The sequence below is a fragment of the Erinaceus europaeus genome, chromosome X, assembly GCF_950295315.1.
Source record: "Erinaceus europaeus chromosome X, mEriEur2.1, whole genome shotgun sequence".
Lineage (NCBI taxonomy): Eukaryota > Metazoa > Chordata > Mammalia > Eulipotyphla > Erinaceidae > Erinaceus > Erinaceus europaeus.
The window spans coordinates 55,478,933-55,495,381 of record NC_080185.1 but is presented as its reverse complement, the minus strand read 5'-3'; the positions used below and the strand labels follow the sequence as shown (position 1 = coordinate 55,495,381).

The 16,449-nt window shown below is 41.2% G+C and overlaps 1 protein-coding gene across 3 annotated transcripts in view; it reads left to right on the top strand.

The window, feature by feature from the left end:
• Positions 1-16,449, top strand: part of MID2 (midline 2) — a 160,722-nt gene that overhangs the window by 109,719 nt on the left and 34,554 nt on the right. The gene's annotated exons all lie outside the window — the stretch shown is intronic.

Genomic DNA, 16,449 nt, shown 5'->3' with positions numbered 1-16,449 from the left:
CTCTCTCTCTCTCTCTCCCTCTCTCTCTCCCCCTCCCCTCCCCCTTCTCTCTCTTTCTCTTCATATCTATCTCTCCATCTCTGTCATTAAAATAAAACACATTTAAGAAAATGTATTTTTTTAACCAGAGCACTGTTCATCTCTAGCATTTCAGTTATCCCATGGGTTGAACCTGGGACCTCCAAGAAATAGGCATGAAAGTCTACTGTATAAACCACTGTGCTATCTTCCAAGCACCATCTTACCATTTCTCCTAATGCATAGTCATGCATTCACGTAGTTAGGACATAGCTCTGTGCTGCCCACTCAGAACTGGAACTTTTTTTTTTTATGTTGGTAATGGTGGAGGACAAGAGAAATTTGGAGCAACATTGATAGGTGTTTGCCTTTCTTTTTTTTTTTTTTTCCTTTACCTCCTCCAGGGTTATTGCTGGGCTCAGTGCCTGCACCATGAATCCACCGCTCCTGGAGGCCATTTTTTTCCCCTTTTGTTGCCCTTGTTGTAGCTTCGTTGTGGTTATTATTATTGCCCTTGTTGACGCAATTAGTTGTTGGATAGGACAGAGAGAAATGGAGAGAGGAGGGGAAGACAGAGAAGGGGAGAGAAAGATAGACACCTGCAGACCTGCTTCACCGCCTGTGAAGCGACTCCCCTGCAGGTGGGGAGCCGGGGGCTCGAACCGGGATCCTTACGCCGGTCCCTGCGCTTTGCGCCACATGCGCTTAACCCACTGCGCCACCGCCCAACCCCCGGTCTTTGCCTTTCCTGAGTCTCTGTGCCATTACTATTGTTTTCATTTAGTGATTCGTACATAAATTCATTAAACAGTAAGCCTTTGGAGCTTATTTTGTCAGTCATCCGTTTGAGAAAATTTGGAGAAAGTCACAAATTCTTCCTGGGGGGACTGTACATTAGATAAATACACATAGAATATTGCAAACAATTTCTGAGGACTTAAGGATCTTTAAAAGTCTTTCTTCCACCATTTGTAAAGAACCATGGTCTAAAAGGAAACATTGTTCAGTGTAGTCACCAAATTTAGGGAGGATCTCTATGGTATATTTGACCTCCTTTTATGTCTGTTTCATTTAATTAATTATTTATTTATTTAGCCTCCAGTTGCTGGGGCTTGGTGCTAGCACTATGAATCCACCACTTCTGATGGCCATTTTTTCCTTCCTTCTTTTTTTTTTTTTTTGTTAGATAGGACAGAGAAATTGAGAGAGGATGGGGAGACAGAAAAAGGAAGAGAAAGACACCTGCAGATCTGCTTCATAGCTGTGAAGTTCCCCCTTGCAGGTGGGGAGCGGGGGCTCAAACCCGGGTCTGTGTGTGTATCCTTCTGCATAGTACTATGTTCGCTTAACTGGGTGTGCCACCACCCAACCCTCTGTTTCATTTATTGATGTCTTTGGTTTCCAGATATATAACCTTCCCTTTTTTGTGCCTGCCATCATTCTTGTCTCCTGGTTTTTCCTCCAGTGACTATAACCTGTGCTCCATTTCATCCACCCATGATCAACATGCTACACTTAACCATCATGCAGAATTACCCTTAACTTCAGTCTCTATTTTTATAATTATTTGTTTTTTAAATTTTTATTTATAAAATGGAAATATTGACAAGACTATAGGTTAAGAGGGGCACTACTCCACACAAATCCCACCACCAGAACTCTGTATCCAATCCCCTCCTTTGGTAGCTTTCATATTCTTTATCCCTCTGGGAGTATGGACCCAGGGACATTATGAGGTGCAGAAGGTAGAAGGTCTGGTTTGTGTAATTGCTTCCCTGCTGAACGTGGGCATTGGCAGGTCAATCCATACTCCCAGCATGTATCTCTCTTTCCTTAGTGTAGTGGGACATGGATCTGGGGAGGTGGGGCTCCAGGACATATTGGTGGGGTCATCTGCCCAGCAAAGTCAGGTTGGCATCATGGTAGCATCTGGAACCTGGTGGCTGAAAAAGAGTTAAGATAGAAAGCAGAGAAAATTGTTGACTAATCATGAACCTAAAGGCAAGAATATTGTGGATGTAGATTTGTGGTCTTCATTTTGGAAAAAGCTAGTATGTCTATTTTAGGTATATTCCAAGGGGCCCATGACCCTACTAGTTTTTTCCTGAGTCTGACATCTAATATGCAGGTGATCTAAGTTATTGACTGGGGGGGGATAATGTCATAGTTTGAAAAAGGACCAGAAAGCTGTATCAAGGAAGAGAGTAGCTCCCAAATATGTGAAAATTATATAAATATTGTTAACTGTAAACCCCATCAATTTAGTCTGGGGCCCATAGTCAGCACAGGAGCCTATGTAACATTTGCATACCTGTAGGTCTGAGCTCACATCATTTGGTCACGGCTAGGAACATTCCAGGCTATGCCAATTTCAGGACCCATCATCCTCAGGTGATAGGCAGAGTATGCTATCCAACCTCCCTTCGGAGAATGGAATACTCCTCAGCCTTATTGATCCACATTTAGGGCCAGGTCTTATAGGGGCCCACAGAGTGGTCATTATGTTATTCCTTATGAAGATGACCAGTGACAGTTGTGAGAGGGATCTGTTAGAGGTCTACGCCCATCATGTCTGCATGGGAATCCCAGGACTCCATGACTAGGGCCCCAAGTGATGGGGTGGCCTGGTATTGACTAAAGAGTCATCATTAAAGTATTCCAGCCTCTTGCCCTTATTCAGCTTTTGTAGTCCTTACTTTTTCCGACAAGATTAGCTTTGGAGTGTTTGAGAGACGTGCAATAGGAAGTAGGTGAGAATGATATCTAGGTCTAAGTAGAAACTATTTGATTAGGTACTTTATGGTGTCCTTGGGGGTCTTTCTGCTTGCTTGCTACATTCACTGACTCACTGAAAACTACTGTGCACTTTTGCATTAAGGTAAATGTTTTCCCCCAACTTATGGATACATGTACATATGCCCTATCTCATGGACCCTGGTCTATATCTAGGTTAAGAGTTGTACCACCTGAAATGGAATTAAGGAGTCCTATGAGCTAGGAAAGGTCTCACCAGAGTAATGAAGCTGGTGGGTTGACATTCCACACCTGACATCTGGATGCAGTCCGAAGTGAAACATGTCAACATGGTACTGGTTGCATTGATAATTATATGTATATGAAGTCTTCAATTTCATTGGGACATGTAAGTCCTGACTCCTACTTAACAACTACCTGATTTTTTTCATTTCTTTCCTTGGCCTATTCAGAATCAGTGATTTCTCATTTCAGGTTCTTTCTGTTCAACAGCTCAGATCCCTTGCTCCTACTCCATTTTTATCACACCAACCTGATAAAATCCCAGTCCTAAATTAATTTAGCTGCTCCCATCTTGTTTATGCCTGTATTTGGGTTGCAGAACCCAGTTGAGAAGTTCAAATAATCAAAAAGATTAGTACTATTGCATCACAAATTTGTGACATCTAGTCTCGGTTAGGTCCCCAATAGTCTGAAGTTCTTTATTGTTTTGGTCAGTTTTCTTTTTAATCTTATTTCTATAATACGCACTTCAAATCTTATTGCATGTAGTTACAAATAAAATATTACTAATAGTCAAAATGCAAAGAGTAATAAGGTATTCCTTATTCCTATTTCTACAGTTGCAACAAAAAAATGGCCATTTTCTTTGTACTGGGAATTATCCAAAATCTTCAGAAACACTAACTCATTTCATCCTCACAAAACCCTTTAGGAGAGAGCTGAGAAGGTAGCACACTGTGCAAAACAAAAATAAGCAAAACAAACTAACAAAACCTTTCAGGTAGTAAAAGACCCAGGTTCTTAAGCCAGACTTGAACAATGCCCTGGTTAAGGAAAAACAAAAAACAAAGAACAGGCGCCAATCCGTGGCACCCCTGGTTAAGCACCCACAATACTATGAACAAGGACCCAGGTTCAAGCCCCCACTCCCTACCTGCAGTGGGTAGGTTTCACAAGCAATGAGGCAGGTCTGCTGGTGTCTCTTTTTTTTTCCTCCAGGGTTATTGCTGGGCTCGGTGCCTGTGCCATAAATCCACCGCTCCTGGAGGCCATTCTTCCCCCCCTTTGTTGCCCTTGTTGTGGCCTCGTTGTGGTTATTATTATTGCCATTGTTGATGTTGTTCGTTGTTGGATAGGACAGAGAGAAATGGAGAGAGGAGGGGAAGACAGAGAGGGTGAGAGAAAGATAGACACCTGCAGACATGCTTCACCGCCTGTGAAGCGACTCCCGGGGGCTCGAACCAGGATCCTTGCACCACATGCGCTCTGTGCCACATGCGCTCTGCGCCACCGCCCGACCCCCGGTGTCTATCTTTCTATCTCTTCAACCCTCTCAGTTTCTCTCTGTCCTGTGAAATGGAAAAAACAAAATGGCTGCCTGGAGTGGTAGATTGGCAGTGCTGACACCCAGCCTCATTAATGACCCTGAAGACTGAAAAGCAAAAACAAAAAACCAGAAAAATCAAACAAACAACTATGGAAAGACATTGTTATCTCATTTTATAAATGAGAACATGAAATTCAGATGTTAAATGACTTCTCTATGATCATCCAGTAAGGGATAGAGACAGTATTCAAACTTAGGAAGTCTATTATCATAGGCCACACTTTTACAACAGTCTCGAATAACTCAGTTGTACTAGCTGTTCCTCCATGACTGATTTTAAATAATATCCTGATGCTGCTATGTTTCCAATTTTAGACGTTAGCAGTAAATTTCTTCAAATTTGGAAAAGGCTCAGCCATCCTTTCTCTTTATTTTATCTTATTTGAGACAGAAACAAAGAGAAGTGAACAAGCCCACAGCACCAGAGCTCCCTTCAATGAGTTGGGGAGTCAGGATTGGGCTCGAACCTGGGTTGCACACATGTCAAGGTGGCACTGTATCCAAATGAGCTTTCTCACTAGCCCACAATTATTACCTCAAGTAATTTCATGCTTCCTCTCTAGTACTTCAGTTGCACTTACCTTAGACTGCTTGAAGACACCCTACAGTTCACTGATGCTATGTTTTTTTTTTTCTTAGTTTTTATTTTCCTTTGTATTTAAGTTTTAGGTAGTAATGGAGAACGAACTGAGGGCCTCATTCATGCACAGTAATATTGAGAGGTTTCCCAGGTTCAATTTTTCATTTTGTGTACTTAGAAGAAGAAAGAGGAAAAGACACCAAGGCACTTCTTCACCATTCATACAGTTTCTTTGATGTGACAGGGATTGAACCCTGAACAAAATGCATAGTAAAGTGTACAGTCTACCTGTCCTGCTATCTACTGGTCCAGACCTATTTAGTTTTTTGTTGTTGTTTCTTCATCTTTTTTCTTTATGGGAAGATTAATGGTCCAAAGTCGACAATAAAATATAGTAGTTTGGACATATATAACATTTCTCAGTTTTCCACATAATAATCTAACCCCCCTCCCCTACTAGGTCCTCCTCTACCATCATGTTCCAGGACCTGGACCCCAGAGTCATTTATCTGGTGCAAATACTCCAGTCCAAGTTCTGCTTAGTGCTTTCCCTTCTGATCTTGTTTTTCAACTTCTGTCTATGAGTAAGATCATCCCATATTTATCCTTCTGTTTCTGACTTATCTCATTTAACATGGTTCCTTCAAGCTCCATCCAAGATAAGGTGAAAAAGGTGAATTCATAATTTGTAGTACCTGAGTAGTATTCCATTGTGTATATATACCACAATTTACTCAGCCACTCGTCTGTTGTTGGACACCTGGGTAGCTTCCAGGTTTTGGTTATTACAAATTGTGCTGCTATGAACATAGGTATACACAAATCTTTTTTGGATGGGTTTGTCTGGTTCTTTAGAATATATCTCCAGGGGAGTCGGGCAGTAACATAGTGGGTTAAGCGCATGTGGTGCAAAGCGCAAGGATCGGCATAAGGATCCAGGTTCGAGCCCCAAGCGGTGGAGCAGGTCTGCAGGTGTCTCTCTTTCCCTCCCCCTCTCTGTCTTCCCCTCCTCTCGCCATTTCTCTGTCCTGTATAACAAAAACGACATCAATAGCAACAACAAGAACTATAACAGCAATAAAGAAGAACAAGGGCAACAAAAGGCAAAATATTTTTTTTTAAAAAAAGAATATATCCCCAGGAGAGGAATTGCAGGGTCATAGGGTAGGTCCACTTTTGGCCTTCTGAGAGTTCTCCAGACTGCTTTCCACAGGGGTTGGACCAATTGATATTTCCATTAGCAGTGCAGGAAAGTTCCTTTGTCCCCACAACCTCTTCAGCATTTGTTGCTGCTACTTTTTCTTTTTTTAATTTTTATTTATAAAAAGGAAACACTGACAAAAAAACATAGGATAAGGGGGGTACAACGCCACACAATTCCCACCACCAGAACTCCATATCTCATCCCTCCCCTAATAGCCTTCCTATTCTTTATCCCTCTGGGAGTATGGACGCAGGGCCATTATGGGGTGCAGAAGGTGTAAGGTCTGGCTTCTGTAATTGCTTCCCCGCTGAACATGGGCATTGGCAGGTCGATCCACACTCCCAGCCTGTCTCTCTCTTTCCCTAGTGGGGTGGGACTATGGAAAACTGAGAAATGTTATGCATGTACAAACTATTGTATTTACTGTAGAATGTAAAACATTAACTCCCCAATAAAGAAATGAAAAAGAAAGAAAAAAAAATATGGTTGGTGTACTGCACCAGAGTAGAAGACTGGTGTGGGAAGGAGGTCATGGAACATGATGGCAGAAGAGGAACTGATGGTGGTTGTATTGTTATGTGGAAATATTACACATGTACAAACCATTGTACTTTACTGTCTACCGTAAATCATTAATAATCCTCCAGTAAAGAAATTTAAAAAATCAAAAAAAAAAAAAAAGGAAAAATGGCCTCCAGGACCTGTGGATTTGTAGTGCAAGCTTTGAGCCCCAGCGATAAACCTGGAGGCAAAAAAAAAAAAAAACAACTTTGGGGGCTGAGAGGTATCGCAGAGGATTTAGTGCACATAGCACAAAGTGCAACGTCCTGAGCAAAGATCCTGGTTCAAGCTCCTGGCTCCACACCTTCAAGGGGGATTGTTTCACAAACTGTGATGCAGGTCTGCAGATGTCTTATCTTTCTCTCCCCCTCTCTATCTTCCCCTCCCATCTCAATTTCTCTCTTTCCTATACAATAAAAAAATATGGAAAAAATGGCTTTCAGGAGCAGTGGATTTGTAGTGCTGGTACCGAGCCCCAGTGATAACCCTGGAAGCAAAAATAAATAAATAAATAAATAAATAAATAAATAAATAAATAAAAATAAAAAAAGAACTTTTAGCTAAAAAAATATTTTCACATTTGGTAGGTTGGAGATCCAAAATATCTTATATTTTTCAAGATATGATTCTCTTATCTCCTAATTTCCACTCCACTGTTGCATTGGGAAGTCTACTGCTATGTTTATTCCTGATTTTTGAATAGGATGCATATTTTTAAATCTGTACATTTGGGATCAGGAGGTAATTCATACATAGTAGAATGCATGTCTTACCATGAGTGAAGCCCCATATTCAATCCATAGAACCACAGGGGAGCACTCTATGATCCCTCTCTTTCATTCTCATTCTCTCTCTCTCTCTCACTAAAATACTAGGAATAAAAAAGTTACCATGGAAATGATGTTATCTTGCATGCAACTGCTCATAATAGTGCATAAGCAAACAAATACAACATCCAGAAGGTTTAAATTTTCCTTTATGTTGTAAAAGTGTATGTATGGGGGGTTGGGTGGTAGCACAGTGGGTTAAGCGTACATGGCACAAAGCGCAAAGACCAGTGTAAGGAACCCAGCTCAAGCCCCCTGCTCCCCACCTTCAGGGGGGTCGCTTCACAAGCGGTGAAGCTGATCTGCAGGTGTCTGTCTCTCCCCCTCTCCATCTTCCCCATCCTCTCTCCATTTCTCTCTGCCCTATCCAAAACAACGACATCAATAACAACAACAATAATAATCACAACGATGATAAAACAAGGGCAACAAAAGAGGGGAAAACAAGCCTCCAGGAACAGTGGATTCATGGTGTAGGCACCAAGCCCCAGCAATAACCCTGGATGCAAAAAAAAAAGTGTATGTATGTGTATGAGAGAGAGAGAGAAACACAATAGGGCATCACTCTGGCACATGCAATGCTGGAGATCAAACTTGAAACTTCATGCTTAAGAGTCCAATATTATATCCACTGTACCACCACCTCTTGGGTTACTCAATTTTATTTTTTATTATCATTATTTTGAAGAACTAGGACTTTACATGTACTATATTTATACGATGTTTTAAAATTTCTTTCCGGGGGCCAGACGGTGGCGTACGGGATTAAGGGAACATAATAATAGGTACAAGGACCCGCATAAGGATTCCCGGTTTGAGTCCCTGTTTCCCTACCTGCAGGCAGGGCGGGGGTGGTCGCTTCACAAGCAGCTAAGCAGGTCTGCAGGTGACTCTTTCTCTCTCCCTATCTCCCCCCCCCTCAATTTCTCTGTCCTATCCAAAAAGTTGAAAGAAATGGCCACTGGAGCAATGGATTTGTAGTGCAGGCACCAAGCCCCGGCGATTACACTGGAGGCAAAAAATAAAATAAAATAAAGAGGGAAGGGCTGTATTGCAGCGGGTTAAGTGCACATGGCACAAAGTACAGGGACCTGCATAAGGATCTCAGTTCAATCCCTTGGCTCCCCACCTGTGGGGGGGGGTCGTTTCACAAGTGGTGAAGCAGGTCTGCAGGTGTCTTTCTCTCCTCCTCTCTGTCTCCCCCTCCTCTCTAGATTTCTCGTTGTCCTATCCAACAACAACAGCTATAACAACAATAACAATAACTACAACAAGGGCAATGGAAAATGGCCTCCAGGAGCAGTGAATTCGTAGTGCAAGCACCAAGCTCCAGTGATAAACCTGGAGGCAAAATAAATAAATAAGATAAAATAAAATAAAATAATTCCTTTAAAACAGCATCTGTTTTTCTTAAATTTCACCAAGACATGTCTTGCTATAGATTGGATTTTTTGGTATTCTTTTTTTTTTTTAATTTCTTGATTGGGGAATTAATGTTTTACATTCAACAGTAAATACAATAGTTTGTACACGCATAACATTTCCCAGTTTTCCATAAAACAATATAACCTCCAATAGGTTCTCTGTCATCCTTCTTGGATATCTGTATTCTCCTCACCCACCCACCCCAGAGTCTTTTACTTTGGTGCAATCAGCCAATTCCTGTTCAGGTTCTACTTGTATTTTCTTTTCTGATCTTTTTTTCAACTTCTGCCTGAGAGTGAGATCATGTCATACACATCCTTCTGTTTCTGACTTATTTCACTTAGCATGAATTTTTCAAGGTCCATCCAAGATCTACTGAAAACGGTGAAGTCACCATTTTTTATAGCTGAGTAGTATTCCACTTCCTTTATTTCTTCTTTGACCCAGTTGTTAAGAAGTGTACTGTTGAGCTTCCGCATTTTGGGACTATTACTAATCTTTTGTTGATTGTTAAGTGTTAATTTAATTCCACTGTGGTCTGAGAAGATGCTTGTGATGATTTCAATGCTCTTGAATTTGCTGTTTTTGTGACCTAACATATGGTCTGTCCTTGAGAATGACCCATGTGGACTTGAGTAGAATGTGTATTCCAGTTTCTTGGGATGAATGACTCTGAAAATGTCCAATAGTTCTAGTTTATCTATCTCTTCATTTAGCTCCCTTATGTCTTTATTGATTTTCTGTCTGGATGATATGTCAAGTTGAGAGAGTGGGGTGTTGAAGTCCCATACTATGACTGTGTTGCTATTGAAATATTCCTGTAGCTCTTTCAGTAGACGTTTGATGTATTTAATGGCTTCTCATTGGGTGCATAGATATTAATAATTGTTAAGTCCTCTTGATTGACTGATCCACTGAGCATTAAGTAGTGTCCATTCCTCTTTTTTAACCTTATCTATTTCAAAGTCTATTGTGTTAGATATGAGAATAGATGTTCCTGCCCTTTTTTGTGGGCCATTGGCTTGTATGATAGTTTTCCATCCTTTCACGTTAAGTCTGTGTTTGTCTTGTTGAGTTGGTATTCATTTTTGTTGTGTACTCAATAGGGCTGCCTAATATGAAGACTTGCTTTTAGCTCTGTGAAATTTTCTTAAACTTTTCATTAATGATTTCCTCTTTTTTACTTTCTTTCTTTCTTCTTCTCCTTTTTTTTTTTTTTTTTTTTTTTTTTTTTTTTTTTGCCTCCAGGGTTATTGCTCGGGCTCAGTGCCTGCACCAGGAATTCACTGCTCCTGGGGACCATTTTTTCCTCCCTTTTGTTGCCCTTGTTGTTATTGCCTTGTTGTGGTTATTACTGTTATTGTTGATGTCATTTGTTGTTGGATAGGACAGGGAGAAATGGAGAGAAGAGAGGAAGACAGAGAAGGGGAGAGGAAGATGTACCTGCAGACCTGCTTCATCGCCTGTGAAGCGACTCCCCTGCAGGTGGGACCCAGGAGCTCGAACTGGGAGCCGGGACCTTGAACTGGGAGCCGGGAGCTCGAACCAGGATCCTTACACTGGTCCTTGTGCTTTGCGCCACGTGCACTTAACCTGCTGTGTTACTCCCAGACTCCTATTTTCTTTCTTCTATGTATCTGAGACTCTAACTAGTTAGATTTGGCATCCTCCATTTTTTCCTCTGCTTTCTAAAACATTTCATTTTCTATTTTCCTTTATATTGTTTTCTTGTTTGCTTGATTTTCAATCTGGTTCTTCAGTTGAAATTTAATTTTTGCACTCACATTTTCATTTTTGAGTGTTTATTCTATAGATTTTTTTTTGCCTCCAGGATTATTGCTGGGGCTCAGTGCCAGCACCATGAATCCATTGCTCCTAGGGGGCCATTTTATTTTTCCCCTTTTGTTGCCTTTGTTGTTATAGCCTTGTTGTGGTTATTATTGTTGCTGATGTCGTTCGTTGTTGGATAGGACAGAGAGAAATGGAGAGAGGAGGGGAAGATAGAGACGGGGAGAGAAAGATAGACACCTGTAGACCTGCATCACTGCTTGTGAAGAGACTCCCCTGCAGGTGGGGAGCCGGGGCTCCAACCGGGATCCTTATACTGGTCCTTGCGCTTTGCGCTAAGTGCGCTTAACCTGCTGTGTTACCTCCTGACCCCCTGTGAGTGCTTATTCTTGATCTTTGCTTCATATATATATATCCAGGGTTATTGCCGGGACTCGGTGCCTCCGCTATGAATCCACTGCTCCTGGAAGGTTTTTTTTTTTTTTTCCTTTTTGTTACCCTTGTTGTTTATCGTTGTTGTTATTGTTGCTGTCGTTGTTGGATAGGACAGAGAAATAGAATGAGGAGGGGAAGGCAGAGAGGGGAAAAGAAAGATAGACACCTGCAGACCTGCTTCACTGCCAGTGAAGCGACATCCCTGCAAGAGGGGAGCTGGGGGCTCCAACCAGGTTCCTTATACAGGTCCTTGCACTTATGCCATGTGCAGTTAACCCTCTGCCACACCGCCCAGCCCCTTTTAATTTATATTTTAACTTTCGCCAGAGGAGCAGAAAATGTCACTAATAATAAATGTAAAAAAGAAAGCACATGCACTGCAAAGAGGTTAAAGGTCTCCCATTTTTAGAAGGAATATTTTCAATATCTATTTCTTTTTAATTTTTTAAAAATTTTTATTAGTGATTCAATATTGACTTACAGATTTATATATCAGCAAGGGTATAATCCCACACTGTTCCTACCACCAGAGTTCTGAATTAAATTATCTTATTTACTGGATAGAGACAGTGAGATAGATATTGAGAGGGAAGGGGAGGTAGAAAAGGAGAGAGACAGATACCTGCAACCCTGCTTCACCACTTGTGAAGCTTTCCTCCTGCTAGTGGGGCCAAGGACTTGAACCTGGGTCCTGTGCATGTGCATTCAATCAGGTTCACCTCCCCAGATTTACTATATATTTTTAAATTAACTTTATTTATTTGATAGACAGCCAGAAATTGAGAGGGAAGGGGTGATAGGGAAAGAGGGATAGAGACACTTGCAACACTGCTTCACCACTTGTAAAGCTTCTTCTTGCGTCCTATCACATTGTGACGTGTGTGCTCAACCAGGTGTGCCACCACTCAGCCTCCAGATTTACTCTCTTAACAGCTTTTCCCTCACCCTTTTAAATTTCTTTATTGGGGGATTGATGTTTTACAGTCGGCAGTAAATACAATAGTTTATACATGCATAACATTTCTCAGTTTTCCACACAATAATACAACCCCCACTAGATCCTCTGCCATCCTGTTCTAGGACCTTGACCTCTCCCCTGCACCCACCCCAGAGTCTTTTACTTTAGTGCAATACACCAACTCCAGTCCAGGTTCTGCTTAGTGTTTTCTCTTCTATCTTATTTTTCATCTTTTGCTTGTGGGTGAGATCATCCCATATTCGTCTTTCTGTTTCCGACTTACTGCACTTAACATGATTTCTTCAGGCTCCATCCAAGATGGGTTGAAAACAGTGAAATCACCATTTTTAATAGTTGAGTAGTGTTCCATTGTGTATATATACCACAACTTGCTCAACCACTCATCTGTTGTTAGATACCTGGGTTGCTTCCAGGTTTTAGCTATTACAAGTTGTGCTGCTATGAACATAGGTATACACAATTTTTTTTTGGATGGATTTATCTGGCTCCTTAGAATATATTTCCAGGAGAGGAATTGCAGGGTTATAAGGTAGGTCTACTTTTAGCCTTCTGAGAGTTATCCAGACTACTCTCCACAGGGGTTGGACCAATTGACATTCCCACCAGCAGTGCAGGAGACTTCCTTTGTCCCCACAACCTCTCCAGCATTTGTTGGTGCTATCTTTTCACACAGGAGTGAAGTGGTATCTCATCGTTGTCTTTATTTGCATTTCTCTAGCAATCAATGATTTGGAGCATTTTTTCATATGTTATCTGGATTTTCAGATCTCTTCTGTGGTGAATATTCTGTTTATGTCCTCTCCCAATTTTTGGATGGGGTCATTTGTTTTCTTTTGTTGAATTTGGCAAGCTCTTTATATATCTTGGTTATTAACCTATTGTCTGATGTATGCCATGTAATGATCTTCTCCCATTCTGTGAGGGGTGTCTTTGTTTGGGCAGTGATTTCTTTTGCTGTGCAGAAGCTTATTAATTTGATGTTGTCCCATTGGTTTATTTTTTTCTTAACAGTTTTTCTATATATCAAACCACAGTACTAGCTATAAGCCATTAATTTTTTCCAGTACGTTACAACTATTTTTAATTAGATTTTTTATTAAATAGGACAGAGAGAACTAGAGGAGAGAGAAAGGTAGACAGCTACTGATCTTCTTCAACCCCTCATGAAGTGGTGAGTGGAGGCTCGAACTGCAGGTGGAGAGGGGGGCTCGAACTCAGGTCTTTGTGATTGGTTATATGTGTGCTTAGCCAGGTGTGCCATTGTGCCGCCCCCGCAACTATTTGCTTATAACTGGAAATATCCCGCTCCTTTCTAGAATTCTATTCTTTGTAGATATAAACCGAATATATTATCATTTCAAAATGTTTCTTCTACACTCTGCGTATACTGGTTTCCTTAACATTTATTTCTACCAACTTTCTGTTAGTCCTCTTAAATATCTGGTAAGACTTGGCTTCCTGTTGGAATTTAAGCAGTAAGTGGTGACTAGAAAAATCCCAGGGGTTGTGCATACTTTACTGCTTGGTCAGCTTTGCTCTATAGTGGACTGTGAGACTTTTATTGGGGCAACTTCAAGTGTCAGTTCTATAGACATTTCCTTTCGAGTTACTTTCCCCTGGAAGGAATCCATAAAACTTCTGTTTCTAGTGGAGAATGAATGGTATAACCCTGGCTGCCCCCATTCTGGGAGATAAGTAAGCTTGTCAAAGCTCCACATAAAGTAAACCTCATATCTCTTGCCAGAGTAAAGGAGATAGTCTCTGGTTGAGTGGAGCTGAGGTTCTTGCTGTTCCCCATGTGAACATTAAATTGTCTGCTGCACTAAATCAGCTCTTTGTTGTTGATCTAGTTTTCTCTGGTCTGTTGTTGGTTACCACTCACCGTCCCACTCCTGCTTCCAAACATTTGCTGACAATATCTTACTTGGTAGCATCTCTTTTCCATTCTTTTCATTCCTAATAGCTTAAACCATTCCATTGCTTGTCATTTAAATAGGATTTCATGAGAATGGAATATATATATATTCCTACTCACTCTTCAACCTCCTGAAATGTCTTCTCTCACTACCACAAAGACAATGTTCTTTTCAAGAATGTCATCTGAATATCTTGTTGCTAAGTACATGACACAGGTGTTTGGTTTTTTCCTATTGTTTCGCCTTTCTCAGTCTCTTAGTAGTATTTACCCCTACTGACCATTTCTACTCGAAAAAAAAAAAAATTCTTCCGTTAGCTTGAACATACCTAGTTTTCTTTCTGCCTATAGGATTTCTTTTGCTTTTCTCAGCAACTCCTTTTTGACATATTACTTTAATGCTATTGCTCATTGTGATTCTGTCTTAGGTTATTTTCTTCTGTAACTATACTTTGTCCTGTTGTTTACTTGCTACTAGCTCCTCATGTTTTAATTACCATGTGGATGATTCCCAGATATAATCTACACTGTAGCTGGAATATATGCCTATTTGTGGTATGTCTTCAGAATCGTCTACCTAAGCATAATTATCACAGGTCTCTAGTATGTTCTGAAATTCTTTTTTTTTTATTTAAGAAAGGATTAATTAACAAAACCATAGGGTACAACTCCACACAATTCCCACCACCCAATCTCCATATCCCACCCCCTCCCCTGATAGCTTTCCCATTCTCTGTCCCTCTGGGAGCATGGACCCAGGGTCATTGTGGGTTGCAGAAGGTAGAAGGTCTGGATTCTGTGATTGCTTCCCCACTGAACATGGGCATTGACTGGTCGGTCCATACTCCCAGTCTGCCTCTCTCTTTCCCTAGTAGGGTGGGTCTCTGGGGAAGTGGAGCTCCAGGACACATTGGTGGGTTCTTCAGACCAGGGAAGCCTGGCCGGTATCCTGATGACATCTGGAACCTGGTGACAGAAAAGAGAGTTAACATACAAAGCCAAACAAATTGTTGAGCAATCATGGACCCAAGGCTTGGAATAGTGGAGAGGAAGTGTTAGGGAGGTATTCACTTCAAACTCTAGTGTACTTCTGCTTTCAGGTATATATTTTGCAGTAGTTTATGGATACGTGTGAACATACGCTCTCTCTCACAGAAACTGGTGTATATCTAGGTTTTGGGACTTTGTTAGAAAGTGAACCACCTGAGATGAAATTAGAGTATACTATGAAAGGAAAGGTCTCACCCGAGTAATGAAGCTGAAGGGTTGTCATTCCACACCTGAAGTCTCTGGACATAGTCTGAAGTGAAGCATGTTGAGGTGGCAATCGTTGCGTTGGTTAGGTTGTGATCGGCGGATGCAATATTATTTGATATGGATTGGGAGAGGCATACAGGAAAGTGGGCCCTATCCAAGGGTTCCAGGACTGGGGGAAGTAGAGGCTCTATAGTGGAGATGTGAGGTTCCTGCTGTCTTAGGGTTCAAAAAGACAATCGATAGTTAATGTTATCATCACATTATTTGGTAATTGGGTTAACTTTGAAAAGTCCTTTTGTTAGGGTTTGCTGTACAGTACCCAGTATCTTGTATATAGCTGTGCTATTGGATGCTTCTGATCTACTTGGTCTAGGCTTTTGAAAGAATCCACATATCAAATACACAGCCTATATATTAAAAAGATTCAGTTTGTGTTTTGAAAAACTTTGAGACATACAATTGATTTTCCCCCCTCATATTAATTAACTACTGATTTATATGTCTACATTTTGCTAGGAGTGTACATAAACACCATTCCCACCACCAAAAGACTGTGACCCATCCCTCCCACCCACTCCCACCCCCCACTGGCCCAGGAAGCTGCATGTCTACCCCTCACCACAGGCTTTTTACTTTGGTGCCCTACTTACAATTTGGTCAGGTCCTGCTTTTAGTTTCCCTTTCAGATCTTCTTACTCAACTTCTATTGATGAGTGGGATCATCCCATACTCATCTTTATCTTTCTGACTTAGCTCACTTAACATAATTCCTTCTAGCTCTGTCCAAGATGGGTCAGAGAAGGTGGGTTCATTGTTCTTGATAGCTGCATAGTATTCCATTGTGTATATATACCACAGCTTTCTCAGCCACTCATCTGGTGTTGGGCACCTGGGTTGCTTCCAGGTTTTAGCTATTATGAATTGTACTGCTATGAACATAGGAGTACACACCTCTTTTTGGTTGGGTGTTATGGAGTCCTTGGGGTATAACCCCAGGAGAGGAATTACTGGATCATATAGAAGGTCCATGTCTAGCCTTGTGAGAGTTTTCCAGACTGCTCTCCACAGAGGCTGTACCAATTTACATTCCCACCAGC